This window comes from Pleurodeles waltl, chromosome 10 (genome assembly GCF_031143425.1).
Source record: "Pleurodeles waltl isolate 20211129_DDA chromosome 10, aPleWal1.hap1.20221129, whole genome shotgun sequence".
Taxonomy (NCBI): domain Eukaryota; kingdom Metazoa; phylum Chordata; class Amphibia; order Caudata; family Salamandridae; genus Pleurodeles; species Pleurodeles waltl.
Window position 1 is genome coordinate 603,400,211 of NC_090449.1, and position 23,969 is coordinate 603,424,179.

Genomic DNA, 23,969 nt, shown 5'->3' on the forward strand with positions numbered 1-23,969 from the left:
AAGGTTAAGAACACAGTATATGATATCCTAGTGCTTGTGTTGTCCATTTACCCCTTAGCTCTCTGGGCCATCACCCCCGGCCCCCAGCGCTGAGCCCTTTTTTGGCTATTTGGGTTAGTTCACGCTTAGGCCATCATAACTTTTTGTGTACATAAGCTATCCACGCCAAATTTACGTCCTTTTTTTCCAACATCCTAGGAATTCAAAAGGTACCCAGAGTTTGTGGGTTCCCCTGGAGGAGACCAAGAAATTAGCCAAAATACAGCTAATTTTTTTTTTTTTTCAGAAAAATGGGAAAAAAGAGCTGCAGAAGAAAGCATGTGTTTTTTTTCTCTGAAAACGGTATCAACAAAGGGTTTGCAGTGCTAAAATCACCATCTTCCCAGATTTTAGGAACAGGCAGATTTGAACAGGAAACCAATTTTTTCAACACAATTTTGGCATTTTACTGGGACATACCCCATTTTTACTATTTTTTGTGCTTTCGGCCTCCTAGTTAGTGACAGAAATTGGTGTAAAACCAATGCTGGATACCGGACAGCTAAACCTTTCTGAAATGTAGACACAATTCTGAATTCAGCAAAGGGTCATTTGTGTCGATCCTTCAAGGTTTCCCTATCGAAAGTAACAGCTAAAATAAAAATAAATATTGTAATTGAGGTGAAAAAAAGAGCCATTTCTGTCCACGTTTTCTTCTATAACTTATTCCAGCTATGGCAGATTTTTTAAAGCAATATATCGTTACGTCTGCTGGACTCTTCTAGTTGCGGGGATATATATGAGTTGTAAGTTCACAAAAACCCTAGGTACCCAGAGCCAATAAATGAGCTTCACCTAGCAATGTTTTTTTATTACATACCAGGTATACAGAAATTCATTTGGTGAAATATAAAGAGGCAAAAAAACCTAGGTATCAAGGAAACCTTTGTATTTACAAAATGGGTACAAGATAAGGAGTTGAAAAACCGTGGTTATTTGCACATCTCTGAATTCCGGGGTCCCCATACCAGCATTTGAATTACAGGGCATTTCACAAATAGACTTCTTTTTTACACACTGTCTTACATTTGGAAGGTAAAAGTGTAGAGAAAGACAAGAGGCAATAACACGTGTTCTGCTATTCTGTGTTCACCCAAGTCTCCCAATAAAAATGGTACCTCACTTGTGTGGGTAGGCCTACTGCCCGCCACAGGAAATGCAACATGGACACATCACATTTTTACATTGAAATCTGACGTGTTTTTTGGAAAGTGCTTAGCTGGGGATTTTGGCCTCTAGCTCAGCTGGTACCTATGAAAACCTACCAAACCTGTGCATTTTTTAAAACTAGACACCTAGGGGAACCCAGGATGGGATAACTTGTGGTGCTCTCACTAGGTTCTGTTACCCAGAATCCTTTGCAAACCTCAACATTTGGCAAAAAAACACGTTTCCCTCAGATTTAGGTGCTTAAAAGTTCTGGAATCTGAGAGAAGCCACAAACTTCCTTCCACCCAGCATTTCCCCAAGTGTCCCGATAAAAATGGTACCTCACTTGTGTGGGTAGGCCTAGTGCCCATGTAAGGAATAGATCACACAACGGTCAATGGTGGTCCTTACATGAGGACAACGGTTGACCATGGGGTGATCCATTTCTGACGCAGGCACCAGTTACAGGCACTCAGGTTGGGTAGGGTTTTTATCAGGCTAGGTGGGGAAACACTCGGTGGTAGGAATTTTGTGGATCCCAGCATATTCCTGTGGTTTGTGTGACAGAACTGCAAGAAAAAATAGAGTTTTTATTCAACATTTCACCTTTGCAGGGTATTCTGGGTAAGAAAACTTTGGGGAATCCACACAAGTCACACCTTTGTGGACTCCCCTGGGTGTCTAGTTTCCAGAAATGTCTGGATTTGGTAGATTTCCCTAAATGGCCGCATTACAAAACCAGGTTGTTTTGAGATAGATAATTTTGATGTCTCCACAATACGATTTGGGCGGTGGAATTTGGGGCTGACCTAAATTGGGGAGCTCCCAAGAGAGCACTCTCTCTGTGCTTGCTGCTACATGCACCTGCTCTCTGGGTTGGGCTAACCCACTATTGTCCTGCTGCTCAGACTATACTTGCGAAGGGACATCAGGACCGTCCTCATCACCTTCCTCAGAATAACTGGAAGAGGAGTTATTGAATGGGTCTCCTCCGACTAAAAAATCACTCCCAGATCCTGAGCAATTGTTCTATCCCTCAGATGCTTTCTCAGTATCTGCTGTCTCAGTCTCTGATCCTATGTCAGAGCTGTCCTCTATAGCCCAAGTTAGGGCTTGAGCAGCAGTCATCCAACGAAAGGCCATCTCTACTACTGGCTAGACTGCCACTCTGAAACACTAGCCTATATAGACAGTCACAAAATTGCTGGTGGGTGTGTGTGTGTGATACACGCAATAGTAGAGGTCACCTTACCTTCGCTTCTTCCCTCAATCAGCACGTTCCCTCAAGGCACTCAAAAAAAGACACACTATTACTTCACTTTGTCACTTACCAATTGTCACAGTCTTTAGCGCCTGTAGAGCCCAGTCCAACAATCATTGTTGTTTCTCCCACTCCCATGACCTCCTCCTCCAATTCCCTCACTGCCACCCAGTAAAAGTGCCCTTCATCTCTCCATATCCCCCCTTGCACATACATTTCATTTGTATTATAGCGCAGGTAATGGCTGGCTTTACTAATCCACTCAGCTATTTACATAAAATACAGATTTGATCTTTGCAGTAGGCATATAAACCTTCTGCGCTACTTTATGGGATCAAAACTGCCACTAGACAAAAGTCAGATCCTTTTGTAGCAGAATCATAATCACAAGAGTTACTTGACTTTTTTATTGCTGCCTAAAAGCTACAGCTGAAACGCGTCAGTTGAAGTATGTGCATTGCTTTGAAGACACAAGCTGCAACTGCAAGAGAACTGGTGGCGAAAATATATATATATAACCTATATATATATATATTATATATACATATATATATGTATACGTAACAAGATCACTTTTATATATATATATTCACATAAATACATATATACATATCTACATATATATACACATATATCTATATATAGATATATCCATCTATACAGATAGATATATCTATATATAGATGTCTATATATAGATCTATATAAATATATAGATCTATGGCGGTCATTATGAACACAGTGGTAAACACCGCTGACCGCCGTGGCGACGGTGAACAGAAGACCACCATTGGCGGTGAACAAAAACCCACCATATAATGAACCAAAAATCTGATTCAGACAAAAATCACCAGTCCACCAGTCACCGCCAGGACCTTGTCGGAGGAAATGCTGGACCTCCCACCCCGCCACCACCGAGCACACCCACATCCCGCCCTCCAAATAATGATGCACACATCACCGTGGCGGTCAGTGGAAGCCACACGACCATTGGCGGTGCACACCGCCATGGTCGGCAAGTGGGACCAACAGTAAGAAGTACACACATTGGATAAGTTAGAAACCCACACACCTGACACACATCCTCAACACTATAAAACACTCACAGACACACCCCACAATCCTTTGCAACGAAAGTAGGCCAACGAAGACAGAGGTCACCAGACGCAGACACCGAACGCCACAATCCACAAGACTTACACCCAACCACAGAAGAGCACCCTCACTGAGATTCCACCCCAGACATCATTCACGACCCTCACCATGGCACCTCCCAAACACCCACGCTTCACAGAAAGGTAGCTAAGGACCATGGTGGATGAGGTCCTGCAGGTTGAGCCACAACTATTTGGGGCTCAGGTGCAGCACACACCCATCATCAGGAAGATGGAGCTATGGCTGACCACTGTCAACAGGGTCAATACAGTGGGACACCATCCACGTACCAGAGACGACATCCGCAAGAGATGGAACGACCTGCGGGGGAAGGTCAGGGCCATGACACCCAGGCACCACATTTCAGTCCAGAAGACTGGGGGAAGACCTCCACCAACACCACCCGACTACACTGACTGGGAGGAAAAGGTACTGGCCATCCTGCACCCTGAGGGACTCACTGGACTCACTAGAGGAATGGACTCGGTTAAGTCGTCTACAATTACCCCATATCCATCACACCTGGAATGCATGCACCACCCCATCCCTCCAACACCGACCAGGACCAACACCCCACCCAGCCAAAGGCACTGAATCCACCACCCCTGCATGCTCACAAACCCACTAACAGGCCCACATCCCTCCCCCTGTGCACAGCCACCCACCCCTTCTTGGAAACACAATGGCCTATAACAGTCACAATGCACCTCAACATACTAAGCTAAAAGCAATGCTAACCCCACTAAAGCATCCTGCATGGCCCCAAAGTTAGCAAGCTGCACAAACCCGCCCAGGCCTCTGCACCCCATCCGACCATGCTAATGTAACCGACGTGTCTATTTCCCCCAACAGGCACCACCACCCATGCCACCCTGACGTACAGGACAAGGAGTGGCAGTGCCCCCCCAGGGAGATAGAGGCACCTCACAGGACACTGGGGGTGGAACCCTGGACACTGATGAGCAGGCTGGCCCCTTACACAGTCCTGGACTGTCACCATCCAGCAGCCCCACCCAGGATACCACTGACACCCCTATCACCCAGGCAATAACAGAAGCCCAGGGCAACCGTCCCCAAACCTGTGTATCCAGGCCACAGACTGGTGGAACACAGGTACAGAGGCCACAGTCACCCCCTACCAACAGGCAGGAAGACGATGGCCCCAGTACAAGTGGCACCGCCAGACCTGTGCAGGGGACATAGGCACAGGGGGATAGGCCTAGTGGGAGGGCAACACTGGCCCAGGGAGGAGGCCACAGGATGGATGCTGCAGCCCAGGGCGTGATCTCTGAGGTCCTGGGGGCCTACCACCAAACCCATGACAAAATGGCCCAGATAGTATCCACCCTGGAGCAGAGTCAGAGGATGCAGCAAGCACACCACCAAGAGGCCATGGAGCAGTGGAAACATCACGACGCCACAATGGCCAGCATAGCAGGTGCACTGCAGCAGCTTTTCCAAACACAGCCTGAGGCCCACACAGTACAGGAAGCCCCCACTGCAGCACAGGACAGAGCCTGGATAATAAGAGCATCAGCAGCAACTTCACACAAACTACCTTCTGAGGAAACACAGGGGACCTCCCTCTCATCCCCTACAGCCCAACAACAGGCACCCCAACGGACCCTCAGGCCAAGATATGGGACTGGAACACCTGCCAAGAACAAGGCCCCCTCAAAGAAGTGACTCTGCTAAAAACTGTCCACCAACTATCCCACTCAATCAACCACCAAACAGTGATAACAATAATTAAGAACTCATGTAAGCATTGATGGACCTACCAATACTGACAGCAATGCTGCCACCATGTTGGCATTTTGGATAACCACCATTGACCCACTGCCATCACTGTAATTTTCACCATTTAATCCCTGCACCAAATAAAACACATATCACACCTGTAACAATGTCCCCTGTCATAATGTGTGAACAAAGTGAATTATGGATGCAACTGGTTGATAAGTACTTTAATTGTGTCCTATGCAGACCTGGACACAGTGGCAATTAGTACATTCCAACCCCCCCAGATGACAAGGCACACTGACAGTATGATGCACAGACACCAATCTCAGCCCTTAGTCCCACATAGTTACTGGAAGTAGAGTTGTATCAGTTGGGCCCTGGAATTTACATCTTCCTCATCATCACCATCACTCTCGTCCCCTCTCTGAGGAAGCTGGTCTGGATATACAGCACCCTCCTCCTCCAAGAGGGAGATAGAATTTCTCACAGCCACGTTATGCAGCATGCAGCAGGCCACCAATATTCTACACACCTTTTCAGGCCCATAGGCCAGGGAACCTCCAGAGATATGTAGACAACAAAATTTAGCCTTCAGGAGACCTATTGTGCGCTCTATCACCCTCCTAGTACGTCCATGGGCCTCATTGTAATTCCTCTCTGCATCTGTCCCAGGATTCCTCACTGGTGTCAGGAGCCAACGCAGGTTGGGATAGCCAGAATCACCTATAAAATGGTGCAAAACAGAACTTTCATTGACAAGCCTCCAAGGCAGACTGTCTGCTAGGTGGCAATAAGTGACAGAAACACCTACCTATGATCCATCCTCTGTCCTCTTGTAGTTGTTCCACACTACTGTTCCTCAGCACAAATTAATCATGGACTGAACCAGGGAACATGGCATTCACATGTGTGATGTACTGGTCTGCAGTACACACCAATTGAATGTTCATGGAGTGAAAGTTTTTCTGGTTTCTGTACACCTATTCATTTACTCTTGGGGGGATTATAGGTATGTGGGTGCCATCTATGGCACCTATAATATAGGGTATGTTCGCAAAGGCATAGAAGTCCGACTTGATGCTAGGGAGGTCAGTACTTTGGGGAAACCTCACATAGGACTGCAGGTGTTGTACAAATGCACTCAGGAATCTTGTCAGTATAATGCTAAACATTGGCTGTGAAAAACCAGCACCCATGCCCACTGTCACTTGAAATGAGCCCGTGGCCAGGAAATGGAGTGCAGAGAGCACCTGCACTTCAGTAGGGATGGCATGCTGATTACAATTTTCCGGAGACAGTGCAGGATCCAGTAATGCACAAAGTTCAAGAATATTTGCACGGGTGAGTCGGTAATTGATAATAATGTGACGCTCCACCATGGTCCGCAAATCCACAAGTGGTCTGTACACTGATGGGGCCCTTCCTCGCCACAAGGGTCGGTACCTAGGAGGAGTTGGAAACACATGTGAGATACATACATACATGGGCACATATTGTCAGTCATTGAGCACTGCTGACTTGATTGTAGTGACACAAATGCATAATGTGTATGACATTACATCAACTTGACCACAATTATAGATCAGGGCTTGTCAGATGAGGTAATGTTATTAGTCACATGCCTATGTGTGTTTGGGGAACTGTAAGGCCTGCATTGTGCAGATGGCAGGTTTATAAATGTGTAGTTATTGCCAAAATGTCTGCCCCCTGTAATCCTGAACTGTCTTTGTGGAAGTGACCTCATACCGCTAGCGGTTGACATAACAGCGTAAGCCGGTGTTTACCACAGTGCGCAAAATCATTGGTTAACATGGATGTCAATGGGGAATCCTAGCATATTATGATCGCCGCCGGCGGTGACGGTGCACACCGCCGTGGTGCATAAGCGAAGTCGTCACCCCAACTTCACTTGACTCCCTGATCTCGTGCAAGCAGGTACTCCACTGAGTGTACTGCTGTGTTCTGCCTCTGGTCATGGAAGTGGCACGTGTTGCAGGGGAAAGGCCCCCGGCCTTCACCCAAGAGGAATTGGAGAGGCTCGTGGACGGGGTCCTGCCCCTGTACGCCAAGCTTTACGGACGGCCAGAAGTACAGGTGAGTAGGGGGATTGTGGGCCATGGGAGTGTGTAATGGATGGTGTTAGCAGCATATATGTGTGCACCTCTGACCCTGGATGGGCCAGGGTTCCTGACATGCTGCGTGTGTATGTGCTGTTAGTCCGTTTGTACTGTCCGTCCCATAGTGGACATATAGCCAGCTGTATATGTTTGCCAAGTGCCTGACCTCTGTGTTACATTTCTGTGTGTCCCTTTTAGGTAAGCGCCCACCAGAGGAGGGCACTTTGGCATGCCATCGCCAAGGAGGTGCGGACCCTGGGGTCTACACCTGGCAGAGCACCCACTGCAGGAAGAGTTGGGAGGACCTTCGGCGCTGGGAGTGAAAAATATGTGAGGCCCAGCTGGGGAAGTCCTCCCAACGGGGAAGGGGTGCCCATCGGGCACTGACCCCCCATATGCAATGCATCCTGGCGGTGGTGTACCCAGACCTGGATGGGCGCTTGAAGGCTGCACAGCAGTCACAAGGGGGTGAGTACACATGCCATATATTTGACCATTGATGGATGTCTGTGTGTGCATTCGGGTATGTGCTGCTTAGTTGCAGGGACTCGGACTGATGTCCATCTACATAATGGCCCCCTGTGGGGAGTAGAGGTGTTTCGGTCAGGTCTCCTACACGTCGGGTCCTTAAGTTGTTTAGGGAATGGCAGTAGAGCAGGGTTCTGGGCACTAGTCAGGGGCATAGCCATGGGTATAGTGGAAGGTGCTGGCTGTTGGGGGGTATCTGGGTGGGTGTATGTATGAACCCCTATGTACACTCCATTCAGCTATTTACAAGTGTCTCTCCTGTTTTGTCTCCCCATCCCTGTTCTCTTGTGTTGTCTGTGTATATCAGCATCATCTGGCGAGGGAGCTGAGGCACCGGCGAGTGGGGATGCAGCGGCCCACGGATCCTCAGAGGCAGAGTTGCCCGACACCAAGGGGACCAGTGGGTTGGAGGGCGAGGGGAGTACCACGGGGAGGCAACTACCACTGGAAGTAGTGACTCCGATACCTCCTCCGATGGGGGATCCCTGGCGGTGGTGGACCCTCGTGGGCCCACACCTACTGTGTCATCTTCCACCACCCCCATGCCATCACCACCCTCCCATTTGCTCCCCACCGAGTTGCCAGTGCCCACTCACTCAGAAGGGTGGGCGTCTCCTTCACCCCAGGCACCTCCTCCCCTGCCCCAGTCAGCCCTGCTGCCCTCATGGAGGAGGCTATTGACCTCCAGAGAACCATCTCTGTAGTGCAGACAACCATTGTCAATGCCATCAAGGGGCTAGCATCAGAGATGCAGCAGACCAATGCCTATCTGGATGGCATTCACGGTGCTGTGTCTGGCCTACAGAGATCTTTTCAGGCTCTGGCCTCCTCTTGGACGGCAGCCAGTGTCCCTGGTCATTCCGTCCCCCCTCCAACCTCCTCTACCCCTTCCAGCACCCCACTCCCTTCACCCGTCCAAAACACACATTCTGACACGCAGGCACACACCTCAGCACACATCGAAACACAAGCACCACACCTTCCACCACAAGCATTCACACAGCCAACATACACATGCACACACAGCAACATCCACTTCCCCCAGTGTGCCCACCTCTTCTGCCTCCCTGTCTGTTCCCTGTACATGCACACCACCAGGCACTGCACCTTCATTCACTGTTGCTGTCACTATTCCTGCAGTCACCACAATAGCACACATCCATACATGCACCCCAGACACCACACCTGCACTCACCACAACTACTTTAGTTGACACATGCCGCACACTCACCAGACTTGCAGACACCCACACTACATACATTCACACTGGCAGCCTGTCTTCTCCCACTGTGTCCACTCCCCACTCCAAAAACACACAAACGCACCAAAACACCCACCCATCACACATCCACCACACCTCAGCATACTGTCCAGTCACCTGCACCCACAACACCCACACCTACACCAGTTACGACCACACCCTCTACCTTCAATCCCACGCCCTCCTCCAGGTCCAACCCAATCGCACCGAAAAAACTTTTCCTCTCCCGTGCTGACCTATTACAACCCACTCGCCCACCCCGTCTCGTCCCTAAATGTGCACACCTCCTTGCCCTTTCCACTCCTTCCACCTCACAGCCCGCCCCTGTCCGCCCTTCACATTCCCATGCCCCTTCCCTGAGGAGGAAGAAGCCCCGTGCTGAGCCAATTCCATCTGGCTCCACCCGGTCCAAGCACACTCCCTCACCTTCCAAGGCCAAACCCAAACCCCCTCCACTTTTCGAATGCAAATCCAAGGCCCATCCCCGTCGTAAGTCCCCACCGCCCACTGCCCCTGTTCCCTGAGGTGCCTGGATGCCCCACTGTTGCCCCTATAAGGTGGAGTACCGTAGCACTTGTGGGAGTCTGGTTGGGGCCATTGTAGCCCATGGGACTCATGAGACTATGGACTAGCCATTGGCCTTATTTGCAAATCGTTTGCTCAGAGAGCTGTATTAAACGTTAATGTGTGGCCTGTGTTTTGGTGGCACACTCTGGATCCCTGGTCTCTCGTTTCATTGTTTGTGGGTGTGGGGCACATGTATGTACTATGGTCAGGTTGGATTTGCCTTGTGTCGGGTAAGTACCTCTTGCTGTGGGGTGTGTGGCTTGTGCTACTAAGAAGGGTTGGGGTGTGTTGTGGGGTGGGTGGAGTGGGTGGGTATGTAACTGTGCCCTTTCTTGCCTTGTTTCATAGGTTGCAGTACTTACCATCATCGTCTTCGTCGGCGGTCTCGGTCGTGGAGGTATATAGCAAGGAGCAGGGCTGGCATGATCTGCATCTCTCTATCCATGTCTGCTTCAGCGTGTTGTGTTAGCCTCCAGTGAGTGTTTCCTCATATTTGGTTTGTTTCCGCCTGGCTTTGCGTGGCGGTGGTTCCCGCCCCAGAACTGACGGCGGTCTAGTGGTTCATTATTTGATGGGCGGGTTGGGCCTTTCCATCGGCTAGTGGGTGGACTCTGCCATCGTTGTCGACACTCCTCTGCTGGCGGTGGGTGGTTTTCAGGATGCTTGTTTTTCAGTTAGTTCATTATTTGGCAGTCCAGACTGCTCCTCTGTTGGCGTTTTTTACCGCCGTGTTCATAATGAGGGCCTATATTTTTTTTAAAGCTATATGGTTTCCCTCGGGGCCATAGTGACCCCCAAGTTAACCATACAACTATTAAAAAAAAATATTGCCCCCACTGGGGTAGTCCTGCCCACGGGCAACCCCCTGTCAATTTAATTTTAGAGCCCCAGGGTAAACGTAATTTTTTTTTTCAAAAGGCCCCCGGTGGAGGCTGGCCCGTTTTTAGAGATGGCCGACTCCCCCAGGTGAATTCCCCGGTGTCTAGTGGGGTTTGCTGTGCTGCGGTCAAGGGGCCACGAATCTCCCCTTTCAAACGAGGTCTTCCTGAATGGTGGGGAGGCCTGTTTGGGCCTGTTTTCCCCAACAGAGCAGGAAGCGGCCTGACAGCAGCTTCCTGCTCCGGTAGGTAAAACAGATGGTGACGTCACAAAGGGGCAGGTGGGGAGACGGGGGCAGACACGGAAGATCTTCTGGGTCTCCCGATCGGGGGATAGTTGAAAAAAAATTCTCTGGTGCAATGCGCCGGAAGATTTTTTAACCCCCTCCCTGGTATCAGCCACTGGTCGTGACCCACACCAGGGAGACCAAAACACTAGCAACCAGGAAGAAAGAACATAGAGCTTGGGCGCTCACAGTGAATCCACATAGTGACAGAATTACATAGCAGGTAAGGCACGGTGCTCCTGGCAAGAGGATCTTCCCTTGTCCTCTAGAGTTCCCGAAGAAACTGAACAAAGATAAGTCGAAAGTCAGGGCACTCATGAGTCAGAGTTAATTTCGTTAGAGGTGTTTAGAGTCCATACTGTACTTGTAAAGAATTACGTTGTAAGACCGGGATTCATGAAAGCAGGAACCTTCAATTTATTCTTGAAAGATAAATTACATCACAGTGATAGGAAACAATTCTTAAGGTCAGCAAATATGTGACCATAACAGCTGATAAGTAGTCATGTAGCAACAAACGCCATAAATTACATCACAGTGATAGGAAACAATTCTTAAGGTCAGCAAATATGTGACCATAACAGCTGATAAGTAGTCATGTAGCAACAAACGCCAACACGTGTTTCGTCTTATGAGAGATCAATCTCAAAGACTTCATCAGGGCTATTCAATACGAAGTAGAAGAAACATGGTAAGCCGCGTTCAAATAATTGCGCGGCGTTCTGTAGTGTCCGGACAATATGCAATCAGGGAGGTAGTGTGGGCATCAACCAGTGGCCGACACCCGCACCAATAGGGTTTAGGAGACAGCTTCTAACATTTAGACAAAGCATTGCATCAGAGCTGTGCTTCTAACAAAGTGTGGTTTTATTAAATAAATGATGCACTGACCAAAAAGTGGTAGGGAGGCATTCCAGCTCCGACCATCCTGGGGCAAATGCTTTATTTGACATGCAGCTTTGCTGGAACTAATCTACCAGCTTCTCAAAAGGATTGCCATCCATCTTGCAGGCTGACTTCTGACACCATTTCCACTTATGCAACTAAGGCCAATCCCTTTTCTGTACACGCAAACGTCTGATTTCTGATGAAAGTCTCTGACTGTGACCTTCAAGAATGCCTCAAAAAGCTCAAAAGTACTTTGTTTTCAAATGATACATCTTTCGACTATTTATGACATTTGGCTGTGGATCATCACTGTTGGAGCTATAATCAGCATGTTTAGAGTCAATTTTAGAAATCCGGAATTAATCTGGAGGACAGGAGTCAAAGCTGAGTAGATGGTTGGTTGAAAACAAATCACTGTGCACATTATTCTTTTTTGCATGCAATTTTAAACACCTGCAATTGAATGTGTTAGTGGCAACCACCTACATCAGTTCAGTTCATTTCGAATGAGCGCAGCCTGAGAGATTACCAGTTTTCTGTCGCAACTGCCAACTTCTCACCGCAAGCGTGTAGGCGCTACACTGCAGGAAGTTGTTCGTAGTTTTCCCTTCCTGTAACTGACTTACCTGAGTTCTTGATCGGCGTTCTGGATCTTCTGCGGTCTGCTGTGGTGTCTTTGGATCTTTGATTCATGCTGCTGCTGTTTCTTCGGTTTCCTGGTCTTGTCGCGTTTTTTTCCGTAGTTGTGTCGGGTCTCTTCGAGCTTTGTCATCCGATCCTGCGTTCCTTAGAGAGAATCCTCCTGATATTCTGCAAGTACTCCACAATAGACATGTATTATCACGGTAACTCGCAATGGTGCCAAATGAACTCTATTTGACTTATATGATGTTTCTCCGTTTTATTTTGGTTTTTGAAGGCTCGCTATTATTGCATCCTGAAAAGAAAATGCAACTTTTAAATTGAATGTGAATTTACTGATTTGAACCATAAACAGATGTGCAAGAGTTTAATGCACATCTACTGATTTAAAACACACAGATATGCATGATATTTAACTGAAATATATTTAATAATAAATTATTTGTCCTTTGTTGTTATGTTATGTTTGGAAATGAAACTTTAAGTTGAATGCCTTCTAAAATTTTACTAAACTCGTACACCTAGTGCACATAGAAGATACAGATAAAAACATTAAGTGAATGTTTTCTTTCTTGTTTGAGATACCCGCAAGTTTCCTTTAACCTTTAAGAAAAGTTGTTTTCCCTCACATTTCAAGGGTATATAGGTGGATGATTCATCTCTACTCAAAATGTACTTCTCAGGCTAATAGAACACCTGGGTTACTTGTCTTTTGCCCTTATTCTAGATTCTTCCACTATGTAATGCAAACCACTGATGCACTCCAGGTGCAAGGAGGGGAAGACTCAAGGTACCTTGGAGTGCATTCTATACATTATCAATAGATTACCGACTACAGTATATAAGGACTTCTACAACAGAGTTTAGTTGTGTTCTTCTTGAGTTCTAGAGAGAGAAAAGCACGAGGTAGCCAGATGACCAGAGTGACAAACTGGTGACATTACCCAGCTCCTTCGTCCTCTCTTCCCAGATATTCAATTTTGACTTAGACTGTGTTTGGGTCTCTTTGGGGTTACGGGAAGTTAGGAACTTACATCGTAGTCCATATCACTCCTGTGAAGAAATCCAGGTGAGAACCCTGACACTTGACACTTGCACTATAGCTATACTCTTGATCATGTTTTGCTCTAGTAACTTCCCTGTTTTAGAACATTGTGGCTCATGTTTACATGAACTGTTTTGTGAGTGAAAATGTTGGTTTGAATGATGTTTGCATGATGTTCCAAGCAGCAGGTATGCCTAGGACTAAAGGCTTTCCATGCTTTCCGGTTAGACAACAGCATTATTAATCTTTCTAAGGGAACAGGTATAAAAGGAGTGGGGAGCTGGGTACAACCTGGGTGTGTTTGTTTGTCAGTATGGTGGTGCGTGTCCTGTGCTTGGAAAGGTGAATGAGCCGAATGCCTGAAATGTTTGCTAATATAAAATGTGTCTGCTTAAAATAATATAATGCCCACTTGGGCTCAATAGTAACCTGCCATGCAGCAGAACATGATACATTTGTCAATCAATCAATCTGGAATTGTATTTCGTGGCTAATCACCCATGAGGGTGTTCAGGTGCTGTGAGCACTACTGCAGGGAGCTCAGTTGAACATCCAAGTTTTGACTCCTTTTCTGAATTCCAGTAGAGATGGTGAGTTCTGAAGGTGAAGTGGGAGGTCATTCCAGAACTTCGCTGCACAGTAGGAGAGGGACTGTCCCTAAGTGTTGCTGCAGTAGATGTGGGGGAGGTGGGCAAGGCAGTGGGAGGGAAGCACAGGTGTCCGGTGGGGGGATACAAGTTCAGTTGGTGGTTGATGTACTCCGGACCCTGGTTGTGAAGGGCTTTCAAGGTGCGGATCAACATCCTGAACAGTCATCTCTTCTGAATGGGGATCCAGTGGAGCTTCTTGAGGTGAGAGGTGATGTGGGTTTGTGTAGGGAGATCTAGGTTGAGTCTGGCTGCTGAGTTCTGTATTGTTTGCTTACTGTTCAGGAGGTGCGAGGTGATCCCCATGTAGAGTGTGTTGTCGTAGTCCAGTCGGCTGGTGATCAGGACTTGTGTTACAGTACATCTGGTATTTATGGGGAGCCACTTGAAAATCTTGCAGAATATGAGAAGGGTGAGGAAGCAGGTGGTTGAGGCTGCGTTGATATATCTTGATCTGTCAGCTGGGACCACAAGGTCATTGATCTGTCAGCTGCTAGCTCATAATACACACATTGTAAAAAGGGAATTTAAAATGATTATGGACATAAATGGTAAATAATGCAGGTGTGTTTTAATTTATGTGCACTTTTCAAAAGTAGAGATTTACCTAACAGGAGTATTTCTTTTATGTTGAGTGGGTAAAGAATGTGATTACCTAAACAGCACTACCAATATGGTTACTCGCTGTGTGATCAAGGCTGTTGTGCCGGATGCAATGTATTATGGTGGTAGCAGCGAATGATAAATGACTCACGTACAGGCAAAGCAGTGTAGGACCCTTGTGTAGAGTGGCATTTGATTAATAATCAAACAGGATTCCTGGTACCATACTTCAAATGCTTCCCCTCGGTCTGGAGCACCATGGCAGACAGTGATAGCATGTGGGAGGTATTTGGAGGTATGCTGCTTCCAACATGTAGTACTCTCCCACCTAGTATCACTTGGCAGCATGGCTGGGATTGGCGTAGTGGGAAAACACAAGGTTTAGCATAGGTGACAGCTAACCCCAATACCTCTCTAAAGTCGTGGAGAACCTCATTGATCACTGTGAAATTCACTCTGATATCCCACACATATAGCAGTATGCCATCTGCGTAGAGATAGACAAAATTGGCCCTGCCGTTTAGTGGAATTCACACATCACCCTAGTCCCTCAGCTTCGTTACACATGGTTCCATTACAGAGCAAACAATAATGTTGAGAATGGGCATACCTTTCTATTACCTTTTGCAATAGCTTGCTGTGGGTGTAGCATATATTATTGATCCAGGCAATCAAACTAGCGTTTATCCCAAAAATAGTTAATATGTCAAACATTTAAGCCCAGAGTAGTGTATTGAAAACGTATTCTATGTCACATACTTCATGCATCATTGACTATCTTCCTCCAGGCCCAGACAGTGGCCAAGGCCACTGAAGAGCTTGACTTATAAGGCATGGATTATCGGTCCCGCGCCAGACCAAGACCAATAGCTGTCCAGGATGAAGTTTCATCTGGATGACAGAGCAGAAGATGCAGAGGGGAGGGCATGGCATAACTATTCAAACGTTATTGGGCTGCCGGGCTTCCAACAGGGAGGTTGCCACCATGCTGGCTACCTCCCTGCCGGACCCATTACAACTTTACCGCTGAGCTGATGTGTGGAAACCAAAGTTTCCACCCATCAACCCAGTGGGAAAGTGGTGTCAGCATTGCAGTCGGCTTATAATCGAGCCAGCAGCAATTCTGCCGCCACAGGGGTCACCATCACTCTCACAATGCTAACTGTCAGCACAGCAGACAGTGAGTATTGTGACGGTGCTGAGCAGGGGGACCCCTTCATTGCTCATGCCAAGTGTTCGGACCCCCCATGGTCCCCTGCAGCTGTTCTCCACCAGCCTTTTCATGACAGTGATACCGGCATGGAAAGGCTAGAGGAGAACCAGGTTGTAATCAACAGGGCAGTGCTGCATGGAGCCCCGCCCTGGCTGAATCCAACCTCCGCCAGCCCGTCAGGATCATCGATCCCGGTGGAGACGGTGGCACCCTGGCAGTCTGACTGTCAGAGTCATAATGTGGCAGTCAGACTACCACAGCAGCGGCAGTACTTACCTCCACCGCAAGGCTGGTGGTCTCAAGACCTCCAACCTCGTAATGAAGCCCAATATGTTTTGATACCCCTATAGTGGTGTGGGATTAGCTGGAAACCTACTACCCCAATGCTCGTTGACCTGAAGTTGCTGGAGTGGCGCATTGCCCCTCTGGTCACATCCCTGGTGCCGGAAAAGTGATAACGCTAGACGTTTCCCCCTAGGGGTGGCCCCAACACCTTTGCAAGCTTTAGCGGAATGACTGGAGGTACTTGCTACAATGTTTACTTCTAAGCAGTGCCGGTCTCCACATTCTTCATCCAGCTCCTTGAACAATGTTACATCAGATTCTGATTCAAATGCGAGTGTGCCCCTGTTTCCGATAGTAACACCTTCAACATCTGACATAGTTATGTGATACCCACCACCTTTTCTTCCCCTGTACAGGTTGCATTATTGAAGCGCAGTATCCTTTAACTGCATATTTGAAAAATATCTTGATCCTCTGGGCCCAAGACACAGAATAAACTACTGATGTCTTGTATGTCTGACACTGCGGCTGGGCTCAGCCTTCACAAAGTCTTGCAGTATGATGCCTGTTCCTGGTTTGCCCTAGTAAGCCACTCCCATTTTGCTGTAACTGTTTAATTAGTGAATTATATGCCTAAGTACTATCTTTGACAATGTTAGCATATCACTATAGCAAATGCTACACACTATGGTGGTCATTACAACCCTGGTGGTCGGTGTTAAAGCGGCGGTAAGACCGCCAACAGGCCAGCGGTAAACATTTTGTAATTACGACCGTGGCGGAAACCGCCAACAAGGACAGCCACTTTAACACTCCGACCGCCACGGCAGTAAAAATAAACAGCGCGGCGGTCACCGCCAATAGATAGGCGGAAGACAAAGTACCGCCCACAGTCTCACAACCTACCAATCCGCAACCTTTTCCGGGGCGGATTCACCGCGGATAAAAACACGGCAGAAACAGGATTTCGAAGGGAAAACGCTCACCTCTACACACCCCATGAGGAACGAGGACACCATGGACCCGGAACTCGAAATTCTCCCTGCAATTGTCTTCCTGCTCCTCTACCAGGAGCACGAACGCCGGCGGCGAAGACCACGGTGAGTACTGCACCTACGACACAGGGGAGGGAGGAGGGAAAAAACAGGGACACACACACACAACAACCCCACCCCCACCCACTACAACACACACACTAATACAGCATGATACATCACAGTTACACCCCCCAACCCCCCGGAAGAATGCAAAGACAATAGAAAATGAGTGTAACCATTGTAATATTTTAAAATCAAGTAGGCAAAAAAAATAAAAATATATATATATATACAGCATGTACAAAATATATACCAAGCATAGTAGTCCAGGTAGTGCTCCAAATAAGTCAGTGGAACACTGGGCCCACAAGGTATGGTCGAGGCCCACACAAGATCCCCGACCATGACGGAGAGAACACTGCAGGGGCATCAGAGAGCAAGAAAACAGGCACCTCAGGTGGAGGGAAAGGGGGGGCACCTCAGTCGGTTGAGTGCACAACGCCAAATCCACGAGGGGGCCACATGCCCACTGTTCAATCCTGGGGAGTGCAAAGCCACAGTCTCTCAAGTCTCTACAGTGGGTCGGTTGCCCACTGTTTAATCTTGGGGAGTGCAAAGCCACAGTCTCTCAAGTCTCTACAGTGGGTGGTTTGCCCACTGTTCAATCCTGGGGAGTGCAAAGCCACAGTCTCTCAAGTCTCTACAGTGGGTGGGTTGCCCACTGTTCAATCCTAGGGAGTGCAAAGCCACAGTCTCTCAAGTCTCTACAGTGGGTGGTTTGCCCACTGTTCAATCCTGGGGAGTGCAAAGCCACAGTCTCTCAAGTCTCTACAGTGGGTGGGTTGCACACTGTTCAATCCTGGGGAGTGCAAAGACACAGTCTCTCAAGTGGATAACGGTCTCCACTGGTTCTGGGGGGGGCATGGTGCCCAGATTGCTTCATCCTGCCAAGGACAGAGGTAGTGGATGGATTTCTCCACTGGTTCTGGAGGGGGCATGGTGCCCAGAGTGCTTCATCCTGCTAAGGACAGAAGTAGTGGATGGATCTCTCCACTGGTTCTGGAGGGGGCATGGTGCCCAGAGTGCTTCATCCTGCGTGGCGGACTCAGTAGCGTCAGTGCCCTTGGCGCTCATGGGCCAGCGTTGCTTGAGACGGCGGTGTCCTGTTCAGCGGTGCTTGAGAAGGCGGTGCCCTGTTCAGCGGTGCTTGAGACGGCGGTGCCCTGTTCAGCGGTGCTTGAGATGGCGGTGCCCTGTTCAGCGGTGCTTGGAGCGGCGGTCTCCTTTGCAGTGACTCAGCTGCTGGTGGTCCTTCATGGCCCAGCGGGGCTTTTGCTGGCGGTCCTTCATGGCCCAGCGGGGCTTTTGCTGGCGGTCCTTCATGGCCCAGCGGGGCTCTTGCTGGCGGTACTTCATGACCCAGAAGGGCTTTTGCTGGCGGTCCTTCATGGCCCAGTGGGGCTTTTGCTGGCAGTCCTTCATGACCCAGCGGGGCTTTTGCTGGTGGTCATTCATGGCCCAGCGAGGCTTGTGCTGGTGGTCCTCTCTGTCCCAGCTGGGCTGGTGCTGGCGGTGGCCTCCTGGGCAGCTGGGCTGGTGCTGGCGGTGGCCTCCTGGGCAGCTGGGCTGGTGCTGGCAGTGGCCTCCTGGGCAGCTGGTCTGGCGCTGGCGGTGGCCCCCTGGGCAGCGGGGATGATGGCAGTGGACTCCTGGGCAGCTGGGCTGGTGCTGACGGTGGCCTCCTGGGCAGCGGGGATGATGGCGGTGGCCTCCTGGGCAGTGGGGATGATGGCGGTGGCCTCCTGGACAGCGGGGATGATGGCGGCAGTGGCCTCCTGGGCAGCGGGGATGATGGCGGTGGCCTCCTGGGCAGCGGGGATGATGGCGGTCTTCTCCGCCGTGCTGCTCTTCCCAGACTTGCTGACTTTCTTCTGCCCCTTCCCCACCTTGGAAGGTGTTGCAGCTGACTCTACACTCCCACCTGTACCCCTAGGAGCGGCTTTGGTGGCTGGAGTCTTCCCCCTCTCCTGCCGGGCACTGGCCAACTTCTGATGCTTCACAGGTGGGGGACTGTCTCTGCTGTGGCTCCGTGCCACACTGGCTGCCCTGGTGGTCGGTGCACTCCAGATTCCGGTGACTACAGGCACCACTGGTCCCGGAGATGTTGTGGCTGAGGTGCTAGTTCGGGACATAGGAGATGGACGCGGTGGGGGAGGTGTGGGAAAGAGGTCAAGGTTGGACAGGAAAAGTTTTTTGGAGACACTGGGATGGGTAGCTGGAGGGGGTTTGGGAGTGGAGGAAGAGGTTGTGGTTGTAGGAGGTGTCCGGTAGCTGACTTTAGGTGAAGGTGCATGCGCTGGAGGCTGTCGTGAGGTGGATGGCTGTTGGGTGGGTGTGTGCCTGCGTTTGTGTATCTTGGGAGGGGGCGTCACAGACACACTGGGAGAGGACACGTGGGACGTGTGAATGGTAGTTGGGGTGGTGACTGCACATGAGCGGGGTGTGGTGGTGGGTGTGCTGGTGATGGTTGTAGTGGCTGTAGAGGTAGTGCATGCAGGTGTGAGTGTAGACGAGACTGGGAGGGAGGAGGGAGATGAGGAGGAGGGGGACACAGTGGAGGCAGTGGATGTTGGTGTGTCTGCATGTGTGTGATGCTTGCGGGATGTGTGGTGCTTATGTTTGCCTGAGCTTCCCTTGTGTGTTGACATGTGTGCATGCTGGTCTAGAGGTGTACTTGGGATAGGCTGGGGTACAGGGGATTGGGTCTGGGTGGAGGAAGGTGGAGGGGGAGGCTAGAGACCGGGACAATGGCTGCCATCAGTGCTGAGGCCAGAGTCTGAAAAGCTTGCTGAAGGGCCGCCTGACCAGAGTGAATGTTCTCCAGGAATGCATTTGTTTGTTGCAACTGCCTTTCTACACCCTGGATGGCATTCAAAATGGTAGACTGCCCAACAGTGAGGGAGCTGTAGAGGTCAATGACCTCCTCACTGAGGGCAGCAGGGGTGACTGGGGCAGGCCCTGAGGTGCCGGGGGCGAAGGTGATGTCCACCCTTCTGGTTGAGCGGGCACGGGGTGAAGGCTGAGGGGCTGCTGGGAGGGCGGTGCTGGAGGGGGGGTGGCGGCTGTACCTGTAGATGGGGGGGCACAGATGTTGCCGCCACCACAAGGGAGCTCCCATCAGAGGACGAGTCCGTGTCACTGGTCTCAGCTCCTTTCCCTGCCGTGGAGCTCCCCTCGCCCTCCGTCCCACCGGTGAAGTCCGATTCCGTAGTGTGGCCCTCCATTGCCATGTGGGATGCAGCCCCCTCGTGCTCCGGTGCCACTGCTCCTCCTCCTGATGATGCTAATGCACACAAGAACAGGGAGACCACAAAAAGGGGGGGGGACAGAAGAAAGACATGTTGAGTGCATGCATTACCGCTACAGTTGGCGGACACGACAGACACAGAAGCCCCCTGCAGTACGCCGCGCTCTTGGGCTCCACTGTTCAATTCCTGGGAATTGACCTACTAGGCTATGGATGACATCTGCACACATGGATGACACAGGGGCATGAATAGGTGTAGTTGGCACTCTACAGAGGTGCGGTGGGGTGCCACATGGCCTGCCTTACGGAGGGACCTTGCCTACGGAACTCGCCCTGGCCTAGGGAAACCCACAGCCCACCTCCACTGCGCGCAAAATCTGCAGGATGAGAGTGTACTCACCCCCTTGTGGCTGCTGTGATGCCCTCAAGCACCCATCCAACTCCGGGTACGCCACCGCCAGGATCCTGAACATCAGGGGGGTCATGGTGCAACGGGCACCCCTCCCACGTTGGGAGGCCATCCCCAGCTGAGCCTCCGCCATCTTCTTGCTCCAGCGGCGAAAGTCCTCCCATCTTTTCCAGCAGTGGGTGCTCCGTCTGTGGTAGACCCCCATGGTCCGGACGTCCTTGGAGATGGCACGCCAAATATATTTTTTCTGGTGGGCGCTGACCTACATGATTTGTACAGGGGGAAGAGAAAGTTATTACCAACTGCACCATCAAAGTGATTGGCCCCCATCCCTACCCTTGCCATGTGGCACATGCACTCACCGTCGTTTCATGCACGCCGCACTCTCCCCCCTTCCTTCTTACATCCACCCCTCTCCACACAGGCATAGCCTACACAGCATGCTCCCAGTGCACTTACCTATTTGTCTGGAGGACCGTAGAGTAGCGTGTACTGGGGGAGGACCCCATCCACGAGTTTCTCCAACTCCTCTGATGTGAAGGCAGGGGCCCTTTCCCCAGACACTCGAGCCATTGTCTCTTCCAGACCGAGGTCACAGCAGCACTTGCAGTGCAGGTCCTCTCCTGTCGAAGATCAGGTATCGAGTGATTGAACAGATAGTAAATGGTGGTCACGTCCGCTGCGGTGCGTACCGTCACCGCCGGCGTACATCGTCATTGGCTCCTGGGACCTCTAGGGTCCAATGTTAACCAATGCAACATTGCGATGCAGTCTTCGACCGCCTACCGCAACGGTGTACAACGTCAGCGTTGTTACCTCACATCCCATTGTCCCACTTTACAGTTCAGGCAGCCGCCATTTCAGGGGCCCACATGGCTACATTTTCAACTGCGTCACACATACCTAGGCCTAGACTCAACAAACATACAGGCCACTTTTTAGATTATGAATGGTGTTCTGTGTAAGCTGTGGGTACGTACCTCTGAGTTGTTTGACTCTGTGCTCGCTGTTGTCCTTCATAGGCACCGTCCGCTGGGAAATGTGAGGAGATGGCGGCATCCTCCGGTGTACGGACCCCTGGTGGACCTGTCGACAATGGAGGAAAGACATGTGATAATCACATACAGGCTTGACCGTGCCACAATCCAGGAACTGTGTACCCAGTTGGATCCAGACCTGATGTCAGCTATCCGCCATCCCACAGGAATCCCCCCTCAAGTGCAGGTGCTGTCAGTGCTCCATTTCCTTGCAAGTGGGTCATTTCAAACAACAGTGGCCATAGCACCAGGGATGTCCCAGCCTATGTTTTCCAACGTGTTGTCCAGAGTGTTGTCTGCCCTGCTGAAACACATGCAGAGCTACATCGTTTTCCCTCAGGTGGAGGATTTGCCTACAGTGAAAGGTGATTTCTATGCCCTGGGACATATCCCCAACATCATAGGTGCCATTGATGGGACACATGTGGCTTTGGTACCCCCCCCCCCCACACAGGAGTGAACAGGTGTACAGAAACCGGAAGAGTTATCATTCGATGAATGTACAGATGGTATGTTTGGCAGACCAGTACATCTCCCAAAAGAATGCCATGTTCCCTGGCTCTGTGCATGATGCCTACATCCTGCGGAGTAGCAGCATCCTTTATGTGATGGGTCAACTCCAGAGGTACTGTGTGTGTGTGGCTATTAGGTGAGCACCTGGAAGCTAGTCAGTGGGAATTGTTGTGTGGGTCTGGGGATATCTCTCCAGGTTAGTGTGTGTCTAACAGTTGTCCCTCGCCATTTGCAGGTGACTCTGGTTACCCCAACCTGTTATGGCTACTGACCCCAGTGAGGAATCCCAGGACAAGGGCAGAGGAAAGCTACAATGAGGCTCATGGGCGAACTAGGAGGGTGATCGAGCGGACCTTCGGCCTCCTGAAGGCCAGGTTCAGGTGCCTCCATATGACAGGTGGATCCCTATTCTACCCACCAAAGAAGGTGTGCCAGATCATTGTGGCCTGCTGTATGCTTCACAACTTGGCTTTGCGATGACAGGTGCCTTTTCTGCAGGAGGATGGTCCAGATGGCGATGTTGTTGCAGCTGTGGAGCCTGTGGACAGTGAAGACGAGGAAGCAGAGGAAGAAGACATGGACAACAGGGACTCAGTGATCCAGCAATATTTCCAGTGAAACACAGGTAAGAATACAGAGCTGCCTACTACATGTACTTAAACACTACTGCCTCTCTACTGTCTGTCGTTTTCACCCAGTGTATGGTCACTGAGTTGTCACTTTCCCTTACGATTTCACAGATCTGTGTCCCACAGTGTGTCATCTGCTTTGATTCCTCATGGACTAGAGCTGTGTGACATAGGTATGTTGATATCACAAATGAAAGAGCTTTTTGCAACAGTTATTGCTAATACAGTATTCCGAAATCACAGACTGACTCCAGATTGTTTTGTGCTTTAAGGGTGTTTACTTAAGTGCTCAATTTTGGAGGGTGTTGTAAAATGGTGAGGGGTTATGGTGGAGGAATGTCCATGGCAGAGTCCAGTATATTAGTCTCACAGGTGCATTGCCCAAATGGGCATAGGAAGTGGAGCTGAGGCAGTTTAAGGATGGACAGGGTGACAAAGTGGGACAGTAGGATGGCAATCAGGGTGGTCTCATTTCTTGGCGGGGGTCTTGGCATCGTTCTCTGTCTTGTTCCTGGATCTCAGGGACCGTTGGCGAGGTGGTTCTGGTGTGGTGGTCCTGTGGTGGTGCCTCCTGTCCACTAGTGCCGGCGGAGGTGGTGGGCAGTTCATCGTCCATGCTAGTGTCAGGGGATCTTGTTGTGCCACAGTGTCCCTCCTGGTGTTAAGTACTTCCTTCAACACCCCTACGATGGTGCCCAGGGTGGAATTGATGGTTCTGACTTCCTCCCTG